The sequence below is a fragment of the Geotrypetes seraphini genome, chromosome 4, assembly GCF_902459505.1.
Source record: "Geotrypetes seraphini chromosome 4, aGeoSer1.1, whole genome shotgun sequence".
Classification (NCBI taxonomy): domain Eukaryota; kingdom Metazoa; phylum Chordata; class Amphibia; order Gymnophiona; family Dermophiidae; genus Geotrypetes; species Geotrypetes seraphini.
In genome coordinates this window covers 250,459,929-250,483,215 of record NC_047087.1, presented here as the reverse complement: position 1 = coordinate 250,483,215, position 23,287 = coordinate 250,459,929, and the positions used below count along the sequence as shown (strand labels likewise).

The window sequence follows — 23,287 nt, the reverse complement described above, 5'->3', positions numbered from 1 at the left end:
TCAGGTCTGACCCAGCAGAGGCATTGCTTATGTTCTTATTATGTTCTTATGTTCTTATGACAGGTATGCAAATCTCTCTCATGCATATTCATTAGGGATATCTTGAAAACCCGACTGGCTGGGGGTCCCCCAGGACAGGGTTTGGGAACCACTGTGTTAGGACATTGTAAGCTTTAGTAAAACATAGAAACATGATGACTGATAAAGGCCAAATGGCCCATCTTGTCTGCCCATCCGTAGTAACCATAAGAACATAAGAACTGCCTTCTCCGGATCAGACCTTCGGTCCATCAAGTCCGGCGATCCGCACACGCGGAGGCCCTGCCAGGTGTACACCTGGCGTAATTTATAGTCCACCATATCCTTATATGCCTCTCTTAAGGAGATATGCATCTAGTTTGCTCTTGAAGCCTAGGACGGTCGATTCCGCCATTATCTTTTTCTCTCTGCAAGAGATCTCAGCAATATCATTTATATAAATGTTTAAAAGAACAGGCCCAAGAACAGAACCTTGAGGCACACCACTGGTAACATCCTTTTCTTCAGAGTGATCTCCATTGATCACTGCCCTCTGTTGCCTTCCACTCAACCAGTTCTTGACCCAGCACATCACTTTGCTAAAATCTAAATACACCACATCTAGCACACTCCCTCTATCCAATTCTCTGGTCACCCAGTCAAAGAAATTAGATTTGTCAGACAAGACCTACCTCTAGTGAATCCATGTTGCCTCCTGTCCTGTAATCCATAGGATTCCAGAAACTTGACCATTCTCTGTTTTAAAAGTATTTCCATTAATTTGCTTACCACAGAAGTCAGACTTACCAGCCTGTTATTCCCTACTTTATCCTTACTTCCACTTCTGTGGAGAAAGACAACAACTGCCCTTCTCCAGTCCTCCGGTACCACTCCTGACTCTAGAGATTCATTGAAAAGGTCAGTTAACAGAGCCACCAGAACTTCCCTCGGATGTATACCATCTGGCCCCAACACTTTGTCTACTTTTATTTTAGCTAGCTACTCATGAACACAATCCTCTGAAAATCGATCAGAGTCTACCACTCCTCCATCCCTATTCATGTTTGTCTTCTGTGGTCCAACTCCTGGCACTTCGGCAGTTAACACGGAACAGAAATATTTGTTAAGCAAATTCAGCCTTTTCTTTATCAGCTTCTACATATTTCTCCCCTTTACCTTTGAGTCTCATAATGCTACTTTTGCACTTCTTCCTATCACTAATATATCTAAAAAATGTCTTGACTCCCCGTTTTATCATTTCAGCTATTTTTTCTTCCATTTACATCTTTGCTTTCCTGACTACACGACCAGCCTTTCTTAACTTTTCCAGATATTTTTGCCTGTCTTCCTCTTTCTGTGATCTTTTGTAGTTTATGATCTTTTGTAGTCTTATTCCTTTCCTTCTCAGCTACTACTTTTGAGAACCAAAGTGGCCTTCTTTTCCTCTCACTTTTACTTACTTGCCTCACAAAAAGGTTTGTCGCTCTTACAATTACTCCTTTCAGTTTTGTCCACTGTATTTCCACTCCTTCCAGATGTTCCCATCCAGACAATTCCTTGACGTAATCCCCCATTCTAATAAAGTTAGTTTTTTTTTGTAAGTCTAGAATGAGCCCTCTCTATACCCATCTTAATATTAAACCGTACAATGCAGTGATCACTGGATGCCAGATGATCACACACTGTAACATCAGAAACACTTTCCCTGTTTGTAAGCATTAAGTCCAATATGACCCCATCCCATTACCAACTGCTGGAACAGTTCTCCTTGTAGAGAATTCAGGATTTCCCTACTTCTATAAGACCCCGCAATAGGGATACCCCTATCAACATCCGGCATGTTAAAATCACCTATTAGTAAATCTTCCCCTTTTTTAGATATATTCAGAATGTCTACTATTAAATCTCTGTCCACTTCTTCCGTCTGTGAAGGAGGCCTGTATATCTAAAGTGACCATACGCCCCATTTTTGGACCGACCATCCCGTTGTCCCGACCCACCGCTTCGGGACACCAAAATGTCCCATTTTCAGGGACAGCGTCCCAAAGCTGTGCGCGGGGACACCGGGACAGGTGATCGTTTTCCCCTCCTGCTGCGCCGATTCAAAGCCCGGTCCACCGCCAATGCTTCTTGCTTTCTTCCCGACGTCAATTTTGACTTCAGAGAGGAAGTTCCAGGCCAGCCAATAGCTGCCTGGCTGGCCCAGAACTTCCTCTCCGCCGTCAAAATTAACGTCGGGAAGAAGGCAAGAAGCAGTGGCGGCGGACCGGACTTTAAATCGATGTGGCAGGGAGGGAAGGAGGGAGGCTGGCAGGCAGCGGCGGTGCACGAGGGGGGGGAGGGTTTGAATCAGGCACTGGAGGGAGGGAAGGAGGTAGGCAGGCAGGCTGGCTTCAGGGGAGGTGGTGGGACAAAAACTGGAAGGTAAGACACAGGAAGGAGGCACTTGGGGCACTAAGGACATGGGAAGAGGCACTGGGGTCACTAAGGACACAGGACAGGGGCACTAGGAACACAGGGAAGAGGCACTGGGGGCACTGAGGACACAGGACAGAGGCACTGGGGGCACTATGGACACAGGACGGAGGCACTGGGAGCACTAAGGACATAGAAAGGAAGGATGGAGGGAATAGAAAGGGACAATTGTTGGGCCTGAGTGCAGAGAGAAAGAAATGAAAGAAAGGATACACGGTCAGAAGGAAATACAACCAGAGACTCATAAAATCACCAGACAGCAAAGGTAGGAAAATGATTTTATTTTCAATTTAGTGATCAAAATGTGCCAGTTTTGAGAATTTATATCTGCTGTCTATATTTTGCACTATATTTGTCTATTTTTCTAGTTACTGAGGTGACATTGCATATTTTAAAGTCATCTGCCTTGACAACTTTGAAACCCCCCCCAAATATAAATGATAATTAACATTTTCTCTGTGTATAGTGTGCTTTGTAGTTTTTTAAAATTTTATGGTTACCATTATGAATTAATAAGATGATATGTGTACATGAAAAATGAATAGAAGAAATTGGGGAAGGAATTTTGGGTGGGGCTAGGGCGGGATTGGGGGCGGAATTGACAATTGATAGATGTCCCCTTTTGATGAAAAAAATAAATGGTCACGTTATGTATATCACACCAATGTAAATATATTCACCATTCCCTCTTTCCAAATTGATTCACAGTGTCTCTTCTTGCCCAGCAGATCCTGTAATTGTGTGGCTTTAATATGATCGTTAACATATAACGCTACTCCCCCTCCTTTTCTTCCTACCCTATCTTTCCTGAACAGATTATAGCCTACTATAACTACAACCCAGTCATGGGTCTCCACGAACCACGTCTCAGTGATCGCCACTATATCCAACTCATCTTCTTCCATCACAGATCTAGAATCTTGTCTCCCATACTTTGAGTATCAGAATATACTGCTTTTCAGACATTGCCCCCTTTTCCCATCCCAGAGGTATTCAGAATTGAAACTGCCCTAATAGACACACCTAACCCCACCTAACCTGCTCAATTCTTTAACCGACGCCCATGTCAAAGGCACCGGTTAGAGAATTGCATTGCCATCAGCTGATCAAGCCAAGGAAATCTCCCTGCTGCGATCAGCTGAGCAGCTACAGCAGGGAACCCCAGCAGGTGGGAATCCTACTCTCTCCTGCCCCTGAACCTCTCCCAAAGCAACGGGGCAGGAAGGATGCCCACTCCCTCTAGCCCTTGAATTCTCAAACCCCTCCCACAGCAGATGCGGGAGGAGTTCAAGAGTTTGGAATCAGGAGGGAGTGAGCATCCCTCCTATCCCACTACTTTAGGAGGGGTATGGAGGTTCTGGGGCAGGAGGGAGTGGTCATTCCTCCTGCTGGCCAACGTCACGGTGGTGGGGGGGAAGGTTTCCCTGCTGTGGCTGCTCAGCTGATCGCAACAGGAGGCTATCCTTGCTGCGATCAGCTCAGTGGCCATGTCTATTTGAAATGTAGGCCAGTATTTTTCTGGCCTACATTTCATGTGTCTGTATCAGCCCTAGGGAGATGACTATGACTGCTTAAGCTCGCCCAAGGCCACTTCTAGGTGAAACCATGCCCATCCTTGGGCGAACTTAAGTATCCCAACATGTTTCCCTTAACCGGGACAGATGTCTACAATGTAGGCATCTGCCTTGTTGGTTTTTTTTTAAGAAAACGTGTGTCCCGATTGGCTGGTTAGACAGCAGTAGGATGCCTACCACCACCTACAATCAGGACGCTGTTTATAGAATTTGCCCCTTGTTGTCCAATAGGGCATTCCTGGGACTTGGACAATTTCAACTGTGACCCACATAAGTTTCTTATGTGCATGCGAGTTGAGTATTGACTAGGATCCGCATGAGAGCCAGTTGGCTGACCAAGTGTCATCAGACACTGATATTCATTTATAGAGCTGTACCAAAAAACATACAAGTGTTTTACTATTCAGCCAAGCATGAATAATTAAAATATTATTTGGCAGAATACGAATACCGAATGCAAATAAAAGGCATTAAGCTTTCACTTAGCAAATAATAAAAGAAGCAACGTGAAATCAGAGATCAAGTATTTATTTTAGGAGGATTTAGCATAGTAAATCCCTGAATTATTCATATTTGAATTTAAATCACTCCAGCCAAATTTCATATAATGTATGCAGGCAATATTTGAGGCTGAATCGAATTGAATATGAATATTAGGTACATCCCTAATTCATTGTGGTACACTGGACAAGGTAATTCTGGTCCCAGTTGTCAGCATTTAAAAATATGGGCTGCAAGCTGAAAATTGACCAGAATGTATTAAGATGGATTTGTTTTATGCATGACAATCAATAAAAGGGATGAACCTGCCAAATCTAAAAATTTGTATGTTAGGTTTTGGAACTGCATCAGGGGTGAAAGTTACCTCCTGACGCAGTTGTTTGCAAAATGAGTGCTCTCGTCGAAGTTGGAGTTACCCTAGGATGGTGATCATAGGAGATTTCAGTCTGCACATTGAAACCCCAAATACCACCACAACTGTCTTCCTGGACACAATGACAGCACTAGGACTAACATAGGAGATCAATTCTATAACCCATGAAAAGAATCACATATTCTACAAAGGGGTTGACATCCCAGAATACCAGGATAGCAGTATTGAAATAACACCCCTATCATGGACAGACCATATTCTAATTAAACCCCTTTTAACAAAGCCGTGTTAGTGGCTGCTATGCAGCAAAAGCTCCGATGCCCGTTAAATCCCTATGGATATTGGAACAATTATCGCAGCAGCAGCTGTTACTACAGCTTTATAAAAGGAGCCCTAAGTTTTCCCTGAATCCTAAGTTTTTCCTAAGTGACTACCTGAAATAAATGGCACTTTCCAGAGTTTAAAAGGAAACCAGAAACAAACAAACAAAAAAAGCGTAACTGTTGAGAATTTCCTAGAGGCCTTGGATGAAGCAACAATTATAATACCATACTATACCGTTTCTTCTAAACCACAAATTTCAACTGGAACTCAGTGCAGTTTCCAATAAGATTGATGAGATTTACAATAGGATGTGTTGGATTCCTGACAAGAGTTTTAATGAGGACATAAACCCTGGTTTAGGTAATATGGCCAGGCTAAAGTTGTAGTTATGTGTTTGAAGATATAGTATGTTTGTTTTTGTCGTAGATGAAGCAGGAGCTGGTTCCAAGTCTTGGGTCCTTGGTACTTGAATGCAGATAAATGTAGTCTCTTACAAAGGACCCATGTAGAGTGGGGTGAGGTTGTTAGTTTGAAACATTGCTGTGGTCTAGCGGTGAGAAAAGAACATGAAGCTGCGATTTCTGAGCTCAGTCCTGTGGAGTTTTCACTGTAAATGGCCGTGTGGACCATGCAAGCTATCTTGTATTGTATCCTCTTTTATTTTGAGAGCCAGTGTAGATTTTTCAGGAGAGGGGAGGCATTGTCAAATTTGCTTCATTGGAAAATTAGTCTGGCTCCCGTGTTTTGAAGGAGTTGCAGTTTATGATAGTCTTTTTCTGCAAAAACCATTATATAAGGAATTGCAGTAGTCCAAGTGGGGGAGGGGGGGAGGGCAGGACTGCTTGTGCAACTGTTCTGAATTTCGTTTGGCTTAGTGATGATCTGATTGCTCTTAGTTGTCGGAAGCAGAAGAAGAATTTTTTGGCTAGTGTTGATTTGGTCTGTGCAGGTGAGATCTGAGTTTAGGAATACCCCTAGTACTTTTGAGCATCTCTCTATTTTGAGTTAATATTAAAACAGGTTGGTATTTGGAATACACACTTAGCTAAGACCTTCAAAAAAAATGGCACCTCTGAAAAAGGTCTTATGCTCCACTCACATATGCATGCCTTTGGACCCTTACGCATGAAGGGCAAAAACTGGAAAGAGGCGGTGTAAATCTTGCCTGGATAAGGACAGGCTAGACTATAGGAAACACATGACAAAATACTGCCAAGCCTTAACAGCAGCCAAAAAGCAATTTTTCTCTCAATACATTGAACAGGCTGCCAATTCTAGCAAGCACCTGTTCAGCATAGTAAACAGTCTATTGCAGCTCCCAAAACAGAACCAGCTTGCCCAGTTAAAACTGAACTGCAATGGTTTTGCTGCATACTTTGCCAACAAAATTAAAAAATCTCTGCCAGGATTTACAGGCAGTCACACCCAGCCTCCAATCAGCTAATCAGGAGCTCATAAACTTATTCCCTTCTGGCACAGACATATGGGACTCTTAACCCAATAACAAATGAGAGCCTTGACAAAATCCTAAGAGACCTTCAACCAACTAACTGCTCCCTTGACCCCTGTCCATCAAAGACAGAGCAGCAGGCAAGCAGGGACCTCATAGATGCTGCATATGGAATAATTGCACCCCTTATATAGCACAACTAGCTGATGCCCCGGCGTTGCACGGGTATTTAATTATAGCAATAACACTGTAAATGGATTCAAATAAAGATACTTTATAGTGGTGAATGAAAATATTTTTTACAGCTTTATAAAAAGTACAATAATCAAATTATAATGTGAAATATTTGACAAAATGAATACAATACAACTAACACAAAACTTGATTATAAACAACATTTTTAGTTTCACCTCCAGGAGCAAGAACATATACATTCTTGGGTGAACCCACCCTTCCCACGTGTGCAGGTGGGCCGCGAGACCCCCAGAACATATCACCTCAGGTAGTGAGGGATCTGCATACCAAGTTTCGTTCAAATCGGTCCCACAGCTTCTTACATTTTTTCCATTGACTTGAATGGGTGAAATCTGATTTTCTGTTTGTAGCTCCGCCCACGTGTGCAGGTGGGCCGCGAGACCCCCAGAACATATCACCCCAGGTAGTGAGGGATCTGCATACCAAGTTACGTTCAAATCGGTCAAGCCGTTTTTGCGTGATCGCGGCACATACACACATACATACACACATACCTCCGATTTTATATATATATAGATTGTTATAGGAGAAAAGGACCTCAAAGACCTTTTTTAAACTACTGCACCAGTTAATGGAGAGACAAGTAGTTGGTCATTTCTCAATCACTGATCCAAAAATGCCTGCTTATTTGTGAATTAAACTCAAAATTAAATAGTGCCTTGTGAACAAACAAATTCAAAGCACATATCTTGACTGGAACGTCAAGGACGCCATTGCATTGCCAGCAACCAGATTTCTGGGCCCTCTGTTTCACCGGTCAACAAGGTTTCTTCAGGAGCTAACTGGAATGCTTGGCTTTCAGACGTTATTCAAAAAATGGTGCAGTAGTTTAAAAAAAGGTCTCTGAGGTCCTTTTCTCCTATTACAATTGTTCTATATAAGGGGTGCATTATTACATATTCAGTTGTCTAGTTTGCACTCAAAGTTGCAATTTGCTGTTGGTGATTTTTCACTATTTTATGCATTTCATTGAAGCTGCCACAAAAATTATGAACTCCTCTCTTTTAAATGAGTAACTACCAACATTATTTAAAAGAATAGTATTGTGTCCTTTGATAAAGAAGAACAATCTCGATCAGGACAAACTCAAAGTTACTGGCCATATCTAACATTCCATTAGAAACATTTGTAGAATAAACAGTCAGTGATTGGATAGAAGAGAGAAACTGGCTAGACCCATGTCAATCTGAATTCAAACCTGGTTATGGAACAGAAATATCCATGTATCTCTACTTGATAATCTTCATAGAAACTGAGACAGGGGATTTCTCAGAAGCTTTTGATACTGTGGATCATATTATGCTAGCATAACTGGCAGAAACAGGTACCAATGGAACAGTACTTGCATGGTTCAGATCCTATCATACAGACAAACAGTTCATACTGTTTGGAAGCACCTCATCGTTCCCATGGACACCGACTTGTGGGGTACCACAAGGATCAATATTGTCACCTATTCTGTTCAATACCTTGTTCAAGCTACTAGCCAAGCTGATTTGGTCAATGGATACTCAGTTTTACATCTACATGGATGACATGCAGCTACTCATATCCATTGAACCTGATTTACCTACAGCCCCGAATAAACTTGCTATCTGTCTAACCTCAATTCAGTAATTAGCTAAAGATAACACACTGCCTGAACACAAGTAAAACTGAGTTTCTATGGGTCCTTAATAGAAGAGAGACCTAGCGAAGCTTAAAGAATGGTCTGAAATTTGACAGCTAAAATTTAATTCTAAGAAATGCAAGACCATGCATTTGGACTGCAACAACTTGAAGGAACAGTACAGTTTAGGGGGTGAAGAACTAATGTGCACGACAGAAGAACGGGACTTGGGTATGATTGTATGTGATGATCTTAAGATGGCCAAACAGGTTGAAAAGGTGACAGCGAAAGCTAGAAGGATGCCAGGGTGCATAGGAAAAGGTATGGCCAGTCGGAAAAAGGAGGTATTGATGCCCCTGTATAAGACTCTGGTGAGACCTCATTTAGAATATTGTGTACAATTCTGGAGGCCACACCTTCAAAAAGATATATAAAAGATGGAGTTGGTCCAGAGGAAGGCTGCTAAAATGGTGTGTGGTCTTCATTATAAGGCATATGGGAGACAGACTTAAAGATCTTAGAGGAAAGGCAGGAGAGGAGAGATATGATAGAGACGTTGAAATACCTACGTGACATAAATGTGCATGAGTTGGATCTCTTTCATTTGAAAGGAAGCTCTGGAATGAGAGGGCATAGGATGAAGTTAAGAGGTGATAGATTATTCCTGAGCCTAAGGAATACTTTTTTACAGTAAGGGTGATAGATGCGTGGAACAGTCTCCTGGAAGAAGTGATAGAGACAGAGACTGTCTGAATTCAAGACAGCATGGAATAGGCACGTGGGATCTCTTAGAGAGAGGAAGTGATAATGGTTACTGCGGATGGGCAGTCTAGAAGGGCCATTTGGCCTTTATCTGTCATTAGATTTCTATCTTTCTATGTAACTGTAGGTTTTTATTTTTTTAAATAGAATCAGGGCCACATTGCCTAACATGTATACAAAGTACCACAATGTCAACTACCCTGTCATCTGATGCTGGCAATTCTGCAGAGGCAGCTAGATGGGACTGATGACGCTTCCAAGTACGATGACAACATTTTTGTCCAGTGCTCACATCCTTAAAATAGAATCATGAGGGTAAATGTTCAGTTGACTGCCAATTTTGTTATCAAATACTTTCTGCACTTATTATACAGGCACTATTTCAAGCCTCCAAATCTAAAGCTTGCCTTAGTCAGTCTGGCATTAATTCAGCATCAGTGTTGATGGAATTAGACAAGAAGCAGCCAAGATGATATAACTTTTAAATATCTGTTAATCTGGAGTCTGATTTGCAATTCTAGATGGGTTAAGGATTGGAAAGAACTGAAACATAACCTCAATTTTTATGAGGCTCCTAGTCAGTGAAAACACTAAGAAAATGACAAGCCAATCAAATAGGTGTTGAACCTCCTGCTATGAGTGTGCCAATGGAATGCAACTGTCTTGAAATAAAGGAAAGTCTCATATTGATATATGTACCTTTGCTCTGACTTGTAGCCACCTATGGTGCAAAAAATGTTTAAGTATGCCCAAATTGCAGTGTTTGAAGGCACCTGACAATACCATTGAAAATTAAATTCCAAACAGTAGGAGAGCCAGGATAATACACGGTTTGGTCCTATTGGAGGCAGCAGGATTTTTGTTATTGTTGTTATTTTTTTTTTAAGCTTTGCTAAAAAAAAAAAAAAAAAAATCTGTCTTTTGCATTAAACACATAAGCCCTCATGGATTCATGAAAGAAACAAATTGGATCTATGAATTTCCTTGGCATCCATATTCTTAAAGATTTTCTAGATCCCTCCGCAATTGATTACACTACAGTCATTGTTTATATACCACAAATACCTTTACAAATATTAAAAAACAAACAAACATGGAGACATATTTCAGAATCACAATCAAAATGAATAAAATACCTACATTGAAATCAATACATTTTAACACATATTTACTAAAAAGAGGTGTTTTCAATGCTATTCTAAAACTTTTATATTTAGTCAAAGAAGTAATATGAACTGGCAAATTTTTCCAAGATTTAGCGGCTTGATATGCAAACGTTGTTGTATGGTATACATAAGAACATAAGAAATGCCTGTACCGGATCAGACCTGGGGTCCATCCAGTCCGGTGATCCGCACACGCGGAGGCTCAGCCAGGTGTACCCTGACGCATACATTAGTCACTCGTATCCCTCAATGTGTCCTGCAAGAAGATGTGCGTCCAATTTTCCCTTAAATCCTAGAATGGTAGTTTCCTCCACCATCTCTTTCGGGAGAGAGTTCCAGGCGTTCACCACTCGCTGTGTGAAGCAGAACTTTCTGACATTTGTCCTGGCCGTGTACCCTCTCAGCTTCAGGCCATGACCTCTGGTCCGAGTCTGGGTCACATTAGCCAATGTGAATAAGGCTATTTCTTGCTCTCCATCCTTTCCCCCTGCTGATGAGTGAGCTTGCTCCATTTTGTCGATTCCTTTTAGCAATTTAAAAGTCTCTATCAGATCCCCTCTCAGTCTTCTCTTCTCAAGGGTGAATAATCCCAGTTTTCTGAGGCGATCCTTGTAGCTCAAGTTCTCCATACCTTCTACTAGCTTCGTCGCTCGCCTCTGCACCTTCTCCAGCAGTGTTATATCCTTCTTCAGGTATGGAGACCAGTGTTGGACACAGTATTCCAAGTGTGGTCTGACCATTGCTCTATAAAGCAGCATTATGACCTTCCTTGATCTACTCGTGATTCCCTTCTTTACCATGCCTAACATCCTATTAGCTTTCTTTGCCGCCGCTGCGCATTGAGCCGATGGCTTTAGGGTCCTGTATAGTTTAGTATATTTATTTCATTTCACCTCTGGAACTTGAAATGGAGATTTTGTTCTTAAATAGTACTTTCCAACCACAGGAAAACAAATTAAAGAGATCATATAAGGTGGTGGATTTCCATAATAAATTTTGAACAGACAATAAAACTTAAACCATATTCTGGGTTTCACAGGAAGCCAGTATAACTTTAACAGATACGGCGAGACTCTATCTCCCTTTCTTAGACCAAAAATCAATCGAATTGCTGTGTTTTGTAGTTTGCAATCTACTTAACAATTTTGAACAGAATTTGGAATCAGAAATACATTGGCTGTGATGCTTTAAAATGCAGGTCAGATCCGTCTTTTTACACCTCGAGTCGGCAGGAATTGCAAAATGCCGGCCATCATCGGTGTATTGATCTACCACATAAGATAAGCATGCATTTTTAAAAATTCTTCTTTGGTTGTCTGCGTTGCACAAAGCTACCGTTGTCAGTAAAGGAAATTTTTTTTGTCTTTCAACTGATCTCAGTAGGGTGAATGCGGGGATCTGAGGCTTTTTCCATATTAGCCACCCCCTCCCCCCCACACCTTTTACAAAGCTCCGCTAGCAGCTGCCACTGCAGTAACTGGCCCAAAACACATAGGGATTTAAAGGAAGTTGAGGCTTTTGCCACATGGCTTTGTAAAAGAGGAAGTAGATTTTTGGTAGTCCATCTGGATGAGAGAATATTCCAACTATCTGACGTAATTGAATGCATTTTAACTTTATAAGTTGTATTTGGAAAACTTTTCAACCAAGCTGCTATCTCTCCCATTATTCCAATATGATCGAACAACTGCATTATTTCTATCTTTAATTGTTTACTAGTTTTTCCCACTGGTGCCCGTCCTTCGTTCAAATGTACCAAGTTAACAACTTACTTCTCATCAACATCTTATGTTATCTTTTTCACCTTCGCAGTCTTGCACCTTTGTAACTCAAAGCACAATCTACTTTCTCTCTCCTACTATGCTCTGAATATCGTCGACTGTATAATGCTACTCATTGTGAAACCGTGTAATACACAGACCTTGTAACTCTCCTGTTATTATCACTAGATGTCCAATGCTATACTCTGTAATTCGCTGTCTGTACAGTTTCTCTTCATTGTAAACCGCCTAGAAGTCGCAAGATTGTGGCGGTATATAAGAATAAAGTTATTATTATTAATATTTTATGATCTACCAGATCAAAAGCCCTTGATAGGCTGATAGAATTACTGTCTTTGATTAGATCTACAATGCTACTTATAAAATGACATTTTAGAAATGACATCCAGCTCAGAACAAGCATATCCTGATCAGTACGCCACTGATGGTGTCTAGTATTTTAGAACAATGGAGCTGCTCATCTTCCCACCTTAACCTAACTCCCCACTCCCCCCATTCTTTGTTTCTGTGGACAACACTCTCATTCTCTCTGTCTTGTCTGTTTGCAATCTTGGGATCATTGTTGACTCCTCTATCTCCTTCGCCACCCAGATACAACATACCACTAAAACCTGTTGCTTCTTCCTCTATAATATTACCAAAATCCAACCCCTCCTCTCTGCGCACACTACTAAAACCCTTATCCACACCCTCATCACCTCACACTTAGATTACTGCAACTTGCTACTCTTAGGTCTTCCACTCAACCATATTTCTCCCCTTTAATCCATTCAAAATTCAGCTGCATGATTCATATTCCACAAGAGCCGCTGTACTCTTAACAGCTCCCCATCCATTTCTGAATACAATTCAAGCTCCTCTCACAGACCTATAAATTCATTCACTCAGAAGCCCCTCATTATCTCTCTTCATTTATCACCCCCTATGTCCCTCCCCCCTCCACCCATGAGCTCCACTCAGCCAGTAGTTCCCTCCTATCTGTGCCCTTCTCCTCCACTGCCAACTCCAGATTCTGTCCCTTCTATCTTGCTGCACTATATGCCTGGAACAAACTACCCAAATCCTTACGGTGGGCTCCATCTCTGGCAGTGTTCAAGTTAAAAGCCCACTTCTTTGAGACTCCAGTTAACTCCTAACTCCTCTCACCTTGCTCTTCTCTGAACTCCCTCAAGTACTGCCATGTCCTTCTTGAGGTGCGGCGACCAGTACTGGACACAGTACTCCAGATGCGGGCGCACCATTGCACGATACCATAGAGTTCTTAGTGGTATTCATAATATTTCTGCTAAAATTGTGTAGCTGTATCATGTTCATGATCTGCCAACATGGAAGTCACACACAATAAAGCCTCAGAAAGAAGACCCAGGGTATGGCATGTTTGACTCACCAGTGATAAAATACTGGTTGATTGTGTTTCTTGTATTATTAATGTAATTCTTGCACTTGTATGTTGCCTGGTATGTAATGAGTGTGCATGTGCTTTTTCTATTCTTTATTAGCAAGTAAACATGAGGTTTTGATCGCTGCAGTTGTATAAACTAGATTATTCCAAGTCACTATATATACACCCTGTAATAATAATTTCATTTCCTACATTATAAACTTCATATTTTTCATTAGTTGCATGCTCAGATTTAATGTACTGTATATTATATGCAAATGATTTAGAAAGCTACTTTCAACTCTCTTGCTTAGCTTGTAGGCCTGCAGGTATTTATTTTCTTTATTTTCTTGCATTTAATTACATGTTTTATTGTTAGGTTCCAAGTAAGTTACAATATACTAATAGAAATTACATCCTAGCCATATCCATTCAGTCCCTGCATATTTGACCTTCTCCCCACTTAATGATATACAAGAAACATCAGCACATCAGCGTGGCCCTTTATTAGATACCTTTGTGATGTAAATGTACACGAGTCGAGTCTCTTTCATTTGAAAGGAAACTCTGGAATGAGAAGGCGTAGGATGAAGTTAAGAGGTGATAGGTTCAGGAGTAATCTAAGGAAATACTTTTTACAGAAAGGGTGGTAGATGCATGGGACAGTCTCATGGAAGAGATGGTGGAAGCAGAGACTGTGTCTGACTTCAGGAAAGCCTGGGTTAGGCATATGGGATCTCTTAGAGAGAAGAAGAAATAATGGGTACTGCAGATGAGCAGATTGGATGGGCCATTTGGCCTTTATCTGCCATCATGTTTCTATATTTCTATATAAAAACTGCTAAAGGATTATTGTTTGTTTTCAATTTGCTTAAGAACATAATGCATGATTTATTAATTCTAAAATTGAACCCATTGCAATAGAGATGTAATCAGTTTTATTGGGTTAATATTATTGCAAGAGGGATATTTGGCAAGTGATGAAGGAACATAGTTCTTATTTATTTATATATAGCTCATAGCTTAATAGCTCATGGTGAGTAATTTTCAGGTACACATGGCTTTCAATCTAACGGAAATAAACAAAAAAATGACAAGTGAGATGTCATAAGATTGTTATGCGGGATGGATGTTTAGTGGCACGAGCGGAACCCTGACGAAGCGGCAGCGAGCATTTAAGCACTTATGAAAATAAGTACTATATCTCAGTATTTTTCTAAGAATTAGAGAGATTTATAAAATTTATTAATGCAATGAGTAAATCATCAGAAAATTGAGCCCTGACCGGTGAGGAATTCACACTTGTTTCTCCCCGTTAAAAACACAACCTATTGGGGATGGAGGAGGGGTGTTTCTGAGGTCTGTGGCATGAGTAATGTTGATTAGACGGAATAAGAACATTTAAATGTGCAGTTGAAAGAAGATCATAAACGTACACTTTGGAGCCAGTTTTATTGTGGTGGGTTTGATCATAGTTTCAAAAGAAAAAAAGTTGTGCCTTTATTGGTTGTTTCATAAAACACCCAATCGGCACATTTATTAACATGAAAAGGTCCTAGTATGTTTACTTGGTGAAACCGCAAAGTTTAAGTCCCATCTAGGATCCCAGTTTTGGCTATCTGAAATGCCTTCTTCAGGGGATTAATAAGTAAACAGACAAACAAAATACGGGATCAATACTAGCTGCAATACACAACAATTACTTTTGTTTTCAGGGGGTGTTCTTCCAACAGATATATGGTGCCGCAATGAGCTCCTCTATGGCGCCAAACTTTATAAATTTGAAGATAATTACTGAAAGAACAATCCCTTCTCAGATGAGATAACCTTATACAAAAGATACATAGATAAATTTTGTGGAAAGGTAATACAAACAGACAGGGCCCCTAGGCACACAAGTACACTGGGCCCCTGCCCCACCCCACCCCACCCTGCCCTGCCCCTGCACCACCCCCATGTATTTACCCATTTTCTTATTTACGTCTTTATTTCCACTTTATTTCTTTTATTTTAAAATTCAGAATAAACAAAGATTACCATACCAGTGCCAGTGTACAGTTTTTCTTCTATGCAACCTCTAAACATCTCTGAACAAAAAACTCCACTTCCTTCCTAGAGGAAGAGATCTTCAGCTGGCAGGGCTTTGGGAAGCCCACAAATTTATATTTTTGCATATTGGTAGGAGAAATGGGCTAAGGTGACCATATGTCCCGTTTTGAACGGGATCATCCCATTTTTGGATCCCCTGTCCCTGGTCCCCACACACAGCTTCGGGACGCCGAAATGTCCCGTTTTCAGGGATAGCGTCCCGAAGCTGTTTGCGGGGACAATGGGACAGGCAATCGCTTCCTGTCCTTCCCTGCTGCACAACCCCCCCCAAACCCTCCCCCCCTCTTTTACTGGCTTCTTTCAGCGCTGGAGGGAGAGTGAGAAGGGCAGAGATAAGGGCTGAGTGACGCACGGTCTTCAATCCCTTTCAGTGCTGATTGGTCAGAACGGTTCTTGGGGCGGGGAGAGTCATAGAAGGGTCTGCCCTCTAGCTCTGATTGGGGGAGAAGAGAAAATAAGGAGTCACTCTCAGCTACTTCTGCTACTCATAGCTAATGCAGGAGGAGGAGCCAGGGTTGGACATGCAGCTGGGAAGATGGGCGCCCAATTTAACCCCCTCCGCCGCCACTGTTCTCCTTCTTACCTCCCTGCTGCTGCTGGTAATCGCCGCCCAGAAGCCTTCATCCCGACATCAGTTATGACATCGTAGAGGACGTTCCGGGCCTGCCAGCCAGCGATTGGCTGGCCCAGAACATCCTCTCCGATATCAGAATTGACGTCGGGAAGAAGGCTTCTGGGCGGCAATTGCCAGTAGTAGCAGCAGGGAGGTAAGAAGGAGAGCAGCAGCAGCGGCGGGGAGGGGGTTAAATCGGGCGCTGGAGGAGGCTTTTTTTTTTGCACGGCAAGGAGGGAAGGTGGTAGGTAGACAGGCTGGCTTCAGGGGTGGGGGTGGGACAAAATCCAGAAGGCAGTGAGGGGGGACATGGGAAGGAGATACTGGGGGCAATAAGGAAGGAGGCACTGGGGGCCCTAAGGACATGGGAAGGAGGCACTGAGGGCACTAAGGACATGGGAAGGAGATGCTGGGGGGCCCTAAGGAAGGAGGCACTGGGGCCCTAAGGACATGGGAAGGAAGCACTGAGGGCAATAAGGACATGGGAAGGAGGCACTGAGGGCAATAAGGACATAGGAAGGAAGGTGGGAGGGAATAGAAAGGGGCAATTGTTGGGCCTGAGTGCAGAAAGAAATGAAAGAAAGGATACATAGTCAGAAGGAAACGCAACCAGAGACTCATGAAATCACCAGACATCAAAGGTTTGAAAAATGACTTTATTTTCAATTTAGTGATCAAAATGTGTCAGTTTTGAGAATTTATATCTGCTGTCTATATTGTGCACTATATTTGTCTATTTTTTTATAGTTACTGAGGGGACATTGCATATTTTAAAGTCATCTGCCTTGACATCTTTGAAATACCCACAAATATAAATGATAATTAACATTTTCTCTGTGTATGGTGTGCTTTGTAGTTTTTAAAAATTTTATGATTACCATTATGAATTAATAAGATATTATGTGTACATGAAAAATGAATGGAAGAAATTTGGGGAGGGATTGGGGGCGAGGCTAGGGCATGATTGGGGGCGGGACTGACAATTAATAGATGTCCCCCTTTTGATGAAAAAATAAATGGTCACCTTAGGCATCTCTCTCCTTTCCTTTTCTTTCATCTCTTCCTCTCCCACCATGCTCTGACATGGTCTGTCCTTCCCTCCGTGCCCTGGCATCTCTTCTTCCCTCCAAGACTGGTATCTCCTTTCGTTCCCTCCCTCATCTTCCTTTTGCTAACACTCTCCCCCAATTTTCTCCCCCTCTGTTTCCCTTTCCAACTTCTGTCACTCAAGGCCTTGTGTCTTGAACTTCATCGGGCTAGCAGTAGCATTTCCAATTCACTGCTGTTGCCAGCTTCGGCCTTCCTCTCTGTCAGGTCCTGTCTTCATGAAAACAGGAAGTAGGCAGGACCCAGCAGAGAGGAAGGACTAAAGCCGGCAACAGTTAGCGAATTGTAAACGCGCTGCTGTCTGAAGCAGGTAAATGGCGCCAGGCCTTGGAGCCATGAGGCAGACCGCTTCCTCTCCCCTCCCAGATGAACCCCCACTGACCCTCCTATCTCTCCCTCCCATGCAAACCTGCCGACCCTCCCAGCGAGTTGATCGAGCAGCAAACCTCCCTCCAGTAGCATTGGCAGCCGCAGCATGTTAAACAGGCTGCTTTGTGGCTTTCTCCTGCTGGTGAAGCATCAATGACATCATCTGTGATGCGGCAGAGGGACTCAACCGGCAGGAGAAAACCACGAAGCAGCCTGTTTAGCGTGCTGCGGCTGCCAACGCTACTGGAGGGAGGTTTGTGCTGCTCAGTCATCTCGACTGGAGGGTCGGCAGGGTTCGCATGGGAGGGAGAGATAGGAGGGTCAGTGGGGCCTGAGTGATGATGCTGCCGCTGCCGAATCCAGGCTGCGATCCCCTGTCCCTTTGTCCCCACTCACAGCTTCAGGACGCCCGCTCTGAAAACGGGACATTTCGGCGTCCCGAAGCTGTGAGTGGGGATAATGGGACAGGGGATCTGAAAAAAGAACTCTCCCATTCAAAAAGCGATGTATGGTCACCTTAGAGATGCCAGGGAATCAGGGAAGGGATGATGCCAGACCGTGGGGTGGGAAGGGAAAAAAGGAGAAGAGAGAGATGCCAGAGCATAGGGGAGGGGGTGGTGACAGAGAGAGAAAACTGGAGAGGTGATAGAGCTGAAATCAATCATAAACAAAGGAGAGAAGGGGCATAGGATAGATAGTTTATGGAAGGAGCATAGAAAGAGGGAAGATGCCATAAGGAAGAAAGAGAGAGAGGGCGGACACTGGATGGAAAGGGCAGAGAGGGCAGTGAATGGAAGGGGCGAGACAGAGGTCCATGCATCCAAGAAGAGAAACCTGCAATGGTAATTAACTGTTCAGGAAAAAGATATCTATCTACATGTCTTTGATTTTATTGAACTATATGTACACCTGATATAAAGGTATCTGTATGAAATACAAACGAGTCATATATACCCCTGTAGCTACTTTTTTATGCCAGAATTTTTTTTCCTTTCTTTCTTTGACTACAAGGTTTTCAGTTCATCTTTTAATGAAATTGAAACTATGAAATCAATATAATTCTTGTTTCTGTACAACAGACTTGAAAACTGAGAAGAAAACAAAGGAATGCTTGTTTCAAGACCTAATCAACTATTGCAATATCCCGAGACTACTTACTTCAAAGCTTTGAAAATTTATTTTTTTTATCTCAACCTGGTCATAGGTCTCAGACAAAGTATAGTGCAAGCTATAGAGTGGTTTTATTTAAAAAAAAAAAAAAAAAAAAATATATATATATATATATATATATATATATATATATTTAGAGCCCTTTTTTTTAGTTCATCAACTTTTATTGGGTTTTCAGAAAATATAAGAAATATGATATACAAAAGCAATGCTTCAAAACAAGAAGCATAAGAGTAAGTTCAAGCCAAGTATGAGAAAGCACATCAAATACAATACATATTAGAGCCCTTTTTACAAAGCCATGGAAGCGAATCCCAGCATGGCGACACAGCACATAGGAATTGAATGGCTGTGTCACATTTGCCATGCGAGAAATCAATACCGCAGCTTTGTAAAAGGGGCCCTTAATTCCTTACTGAAATGATTGAATGCAGTTTTATTCTAATTATAAATAATGAGTCTGTAGAACTTTCCTCAGAATACTAGAGTATACTAAAATCTATCCTTCTACAAGACTGGCTAATCTGCAGGTCAACAGTGGTTAAGAACGAAAAGGTGATACTGATCTACACACAGCCATGCCTCGGCTTGTCAAATTGTTGAACTCATTACATTATCTCACCTCCAGGTCTTTTTAAATCATAGCGGTTGTAGTTGAAAAGTAATAAGGCACTTTTTCTAAATGTATCCATGAAATTCTGCAAGCCCTGCATGAATAAATTGGAAGATTTATAAAATATTCCAATCGATGTCAAGATCTAAAGCGAGATTTCAGCAACCCTCGCTGACGACAAAATGACAGGTGCAACAAGCTGCAGATTCATGGTACTTTTCTGACTTCATGAATAGGAAAAATCAGCAAGAAATCACTTTCGCTGGGTTTTACTAAACAGTGCTAGGGGGTTTTCAGTGTGGGCCAGTGAGGTAAATGCTCCAATGCTCATAGGAATTCTATGAGCATCGGAGCATTTACCTCACCGGCCCTGGCTAAAAAACTTTAGTGCCCTTTAGTAAAAGGAACTCTTTATTCTCTGAGATAATTTAGTAATGGTTAGCAGGGACTAATAGCTTTGGCCTGCCATTTTCATTCTATGGCTTCAGGGCTACATAGTGCATATTAACGCCATTATATTACACTAGATTTTCAGCCTGTTACATTAACGGGTGCTAGAATAGATGTATGTGTCTGTCTTTCTTTCTTTCTCTCTCTCTCCTTAGCCTGTTTCTGTATTTCTGTCTTTATTTATTTATTTTTCCTCGGCTGTCCAGCACCACCCCTTGCCTGCTCCCCCTGTCCATTCTCCCTTCCTTTTACCTCCCCTGTGTCCACCACCACCTCTTCACTGCTCCCTTTATCCAGCAGCAGCTGTTCTCCCTTTGTTTTACCACCCCCCTGTCCAGCAGCAGTAGGCCTTCCTTCCTTTTTATTTCCTGCCCTCTCCCCTCCCCCTTTGCCCAGTTCAGGAGCAGCTTCCATTACATCACATGAGCTCCCTTTGCTCTCCTCTGATCATCCCTAAGAAAAAAAATCCCCCCCCTTCCCTTCCTTCTTCCTTTACCTCTATTGGATTCCCTGAAAACAGCAAAACTACAAATCCCAGCATGCACTGTGGAAAAAACCCCAGGATTGGGTTGGAAGCCTTAACTGTAAGGAGGCATTGTGATCAAAATAAATGCACTGCAACTGCAATGTGTAAGAAGGTGGTGAAAAGAAAGTCGTTTTTAGAACAGCGCTCGAATGCAGTCTATTGTCTCTTTTAGCTTTCAGCGGGACAACACTGGGCTTCCCCTACGGCGCTCGCAGCACACAGGAGCACAACGGTGGCCCAAGCTCCTCCTCCGTTGCCAGCGACCGGATCCGCCCTTTAGGACTGGATCCTAGCCGGACAGCACAGGACTCTGCCCCCCCCCCCCCTGACCCCTTTCCCAACCGGACATCATGAAAGCTGCTAAGAAGAGCAGTTGTGCTGGAGGGAGGAAGAAGGAAGCAAAAGGTGCAGATGTTTCCTGATGGAGAGAGCTGCGAGTGTGGTGCCGATTTTAATTTTGAATGTGCCACGGCGGCTCCCCTCACCATCGCTGCCTTCCTCGGAATCCTTGCAGCGGCGCGAGGTGGACAGCAGAGAGGCTTGTCTGGCGCACATGCGCACTCCTACCGGCCACATCCCGACAGATCAGATCTCAGGGAAGACGCGGTGAGAGTGCGCATGCGCGCTTAGCATTTTATTATTATGGATTGCATCTCACATTTGTTAATCACTTATACCAAAAAATAGATCAAGGCGATTTACAATTGACAAAGATCAATACAATTGACAATTACAATTTGCAAAAACAAGACATCTCAAGCTAACATAATTGTTCACAAAAAGTCATAGTGTAGCCAAAACATCCTAAGTTGTCATGGAACAGTAGTAGCAAAGATAAAATATAGGGCTTACAAAAGCTATCCAAGCTATCCCAACCTGACAAATTCAAAGCACTTCCCATAACTTCAAGATGGCAGTAGTAGATATTTTCTAAACAAAAAAATGCTTTAAAGATTTATGAAATTGGCCATAACAAGAGATGCCTCTAATAGACATAGGCAAGATATTCCATATTTTAGCTGCCTAGTAAGAAAAGACAGACAAATGAATTCAATTATCCATAAGAACATAAGAATTGCCACTGCTGGGTCAGACCAGTGGTCCATCGTGCCCAGCAGTCCGCTCACGCGGTGGCTCCCAGGTCAAAGACCAGTGCTCTAACTGAGTCCAGCCTCACCTGCGTACATTCCAGTTTAGCAGGAATTTGTCCAACTTTGTCTTGAATCCCCCCATGTGCAGCAGCTTTCCTCCCTTCTATACCCGTGTGCAGCACCGCCACTGACTGACCCCTCCCCCCCTACTTCAGGCCTTCCAAAGCAGCAGTAGCAGCAGTGACAGTGGCCGACGGAAAAAGGCAGCGCTCCAAAAAGGCAGCCCCTAGCCTGCCCCGCCAGGGCCTCCCTCTGCCTTGTCATCAGTGACGCAGAAGAGGGAAGCCCTAGCAGGGCAGGCTAGAATATTAAGTTTGTCATATAGGGCTCCTTTTACAAAGCTGTGGTAGAGGTTTCTACCACATACCGGTAAGGCAAATGTTCCAATGCTCATAGGAGTTCTATGAATGTTGGAGCATTTACCTTGCCGGCCTGCAGTAAAAACCTCTATTGCAGCTTTGTAAAAGCTAGCGATAATTTGATGTTTGACCATTAATAATCTGAAAAACTGTCACACATATTTAGAATTTGCTCTGGCTTCTATCAATAGCCAATGTAACTGAATGAAGCAAGTTATTATGCTTCCAAATTTGGGTTTTGAGTTCTTTTTTTTTTTCAGATCAGTCATGTCGTTGTATTTTGTTAAAGTTGTAATTCCTTAAGGAATTTCTTATTACAACCGACATACTACTGTATATAAAAATTTACAATAATCTAAAAGACCCCTGAATATAGAAATGGTATAGGATGTGGACAACAATGTGGTGACCTGACATTCCAAATCCTGCCAAGAACCTTATATTCTATAGCAATCTATCCTTTTTTAACAATTCAAAAAGGGTTTTTATTGCTGACCATGGCAGCTAGGAATGTACTTATTTATAAATTTTGAGCTTACTGATTTTTATAATTGAAATTGGTCAGCATTATATAAAAACAATAATTATACACAGAAAAAGAGAACAGAAATAAATAAAACCTTATAATAACTAACGAGTTTCAGCAACATTGATAACTTAAAAAATGTCCTAAATTAGGTCCCCTTTTATCAAGCCGCATTAGGGTTTCTTATCGCTGGCCATTGCGGTAAAAGCTCCAACACTCATAGAATTCTTATGAGCAATGGAGCTTCTACTGCAGTGGCTGGGTATAAAAACCCCTAACATGGCTTGATAAAAAAGGGGCCTTAATCTTTCCTTAGAAATAGAAATGTCTTCAAACCTTAAAAAAAAATACCATCAAATCAAAACAATGATGCAAAACATAAGACAATTTATTCCAATAAACATCCCAAGCTGCTAATAATTCTCTTGTGACCGCACTGGTCTTAGGCAATACAGCTACAACTTACCTCCTCTTCTATTAAACTGCGCTAGCAGTTTTTAGCACAGAGAGCTGCGCTGAATGGTCTGCGTTGTTCCCGACGCTCATAGGAACTCTATGAGCATTGGGAGCAGTGCGGCTCACAGCGCTAAAAATTGCTAGCGCAGTTTAATAGAAGAGGGCCTTA

General features: G+C 42.2%; 1 protein-coding gene across 2 annotated transcripts in view; it reads right to left on the bottom strand.

Moving 5' to 3' along the window:
* PCDH15 (protocadherin related 15) overlaps nucleotides 1-23,287 on the bottom strand; it is a 2,123,136-nt gene that overhangs the window by 1,785,432 nt on the left and 314,417 nt on the right. The gene's annotated exons all lie outside the window — the stretch shown is intronic.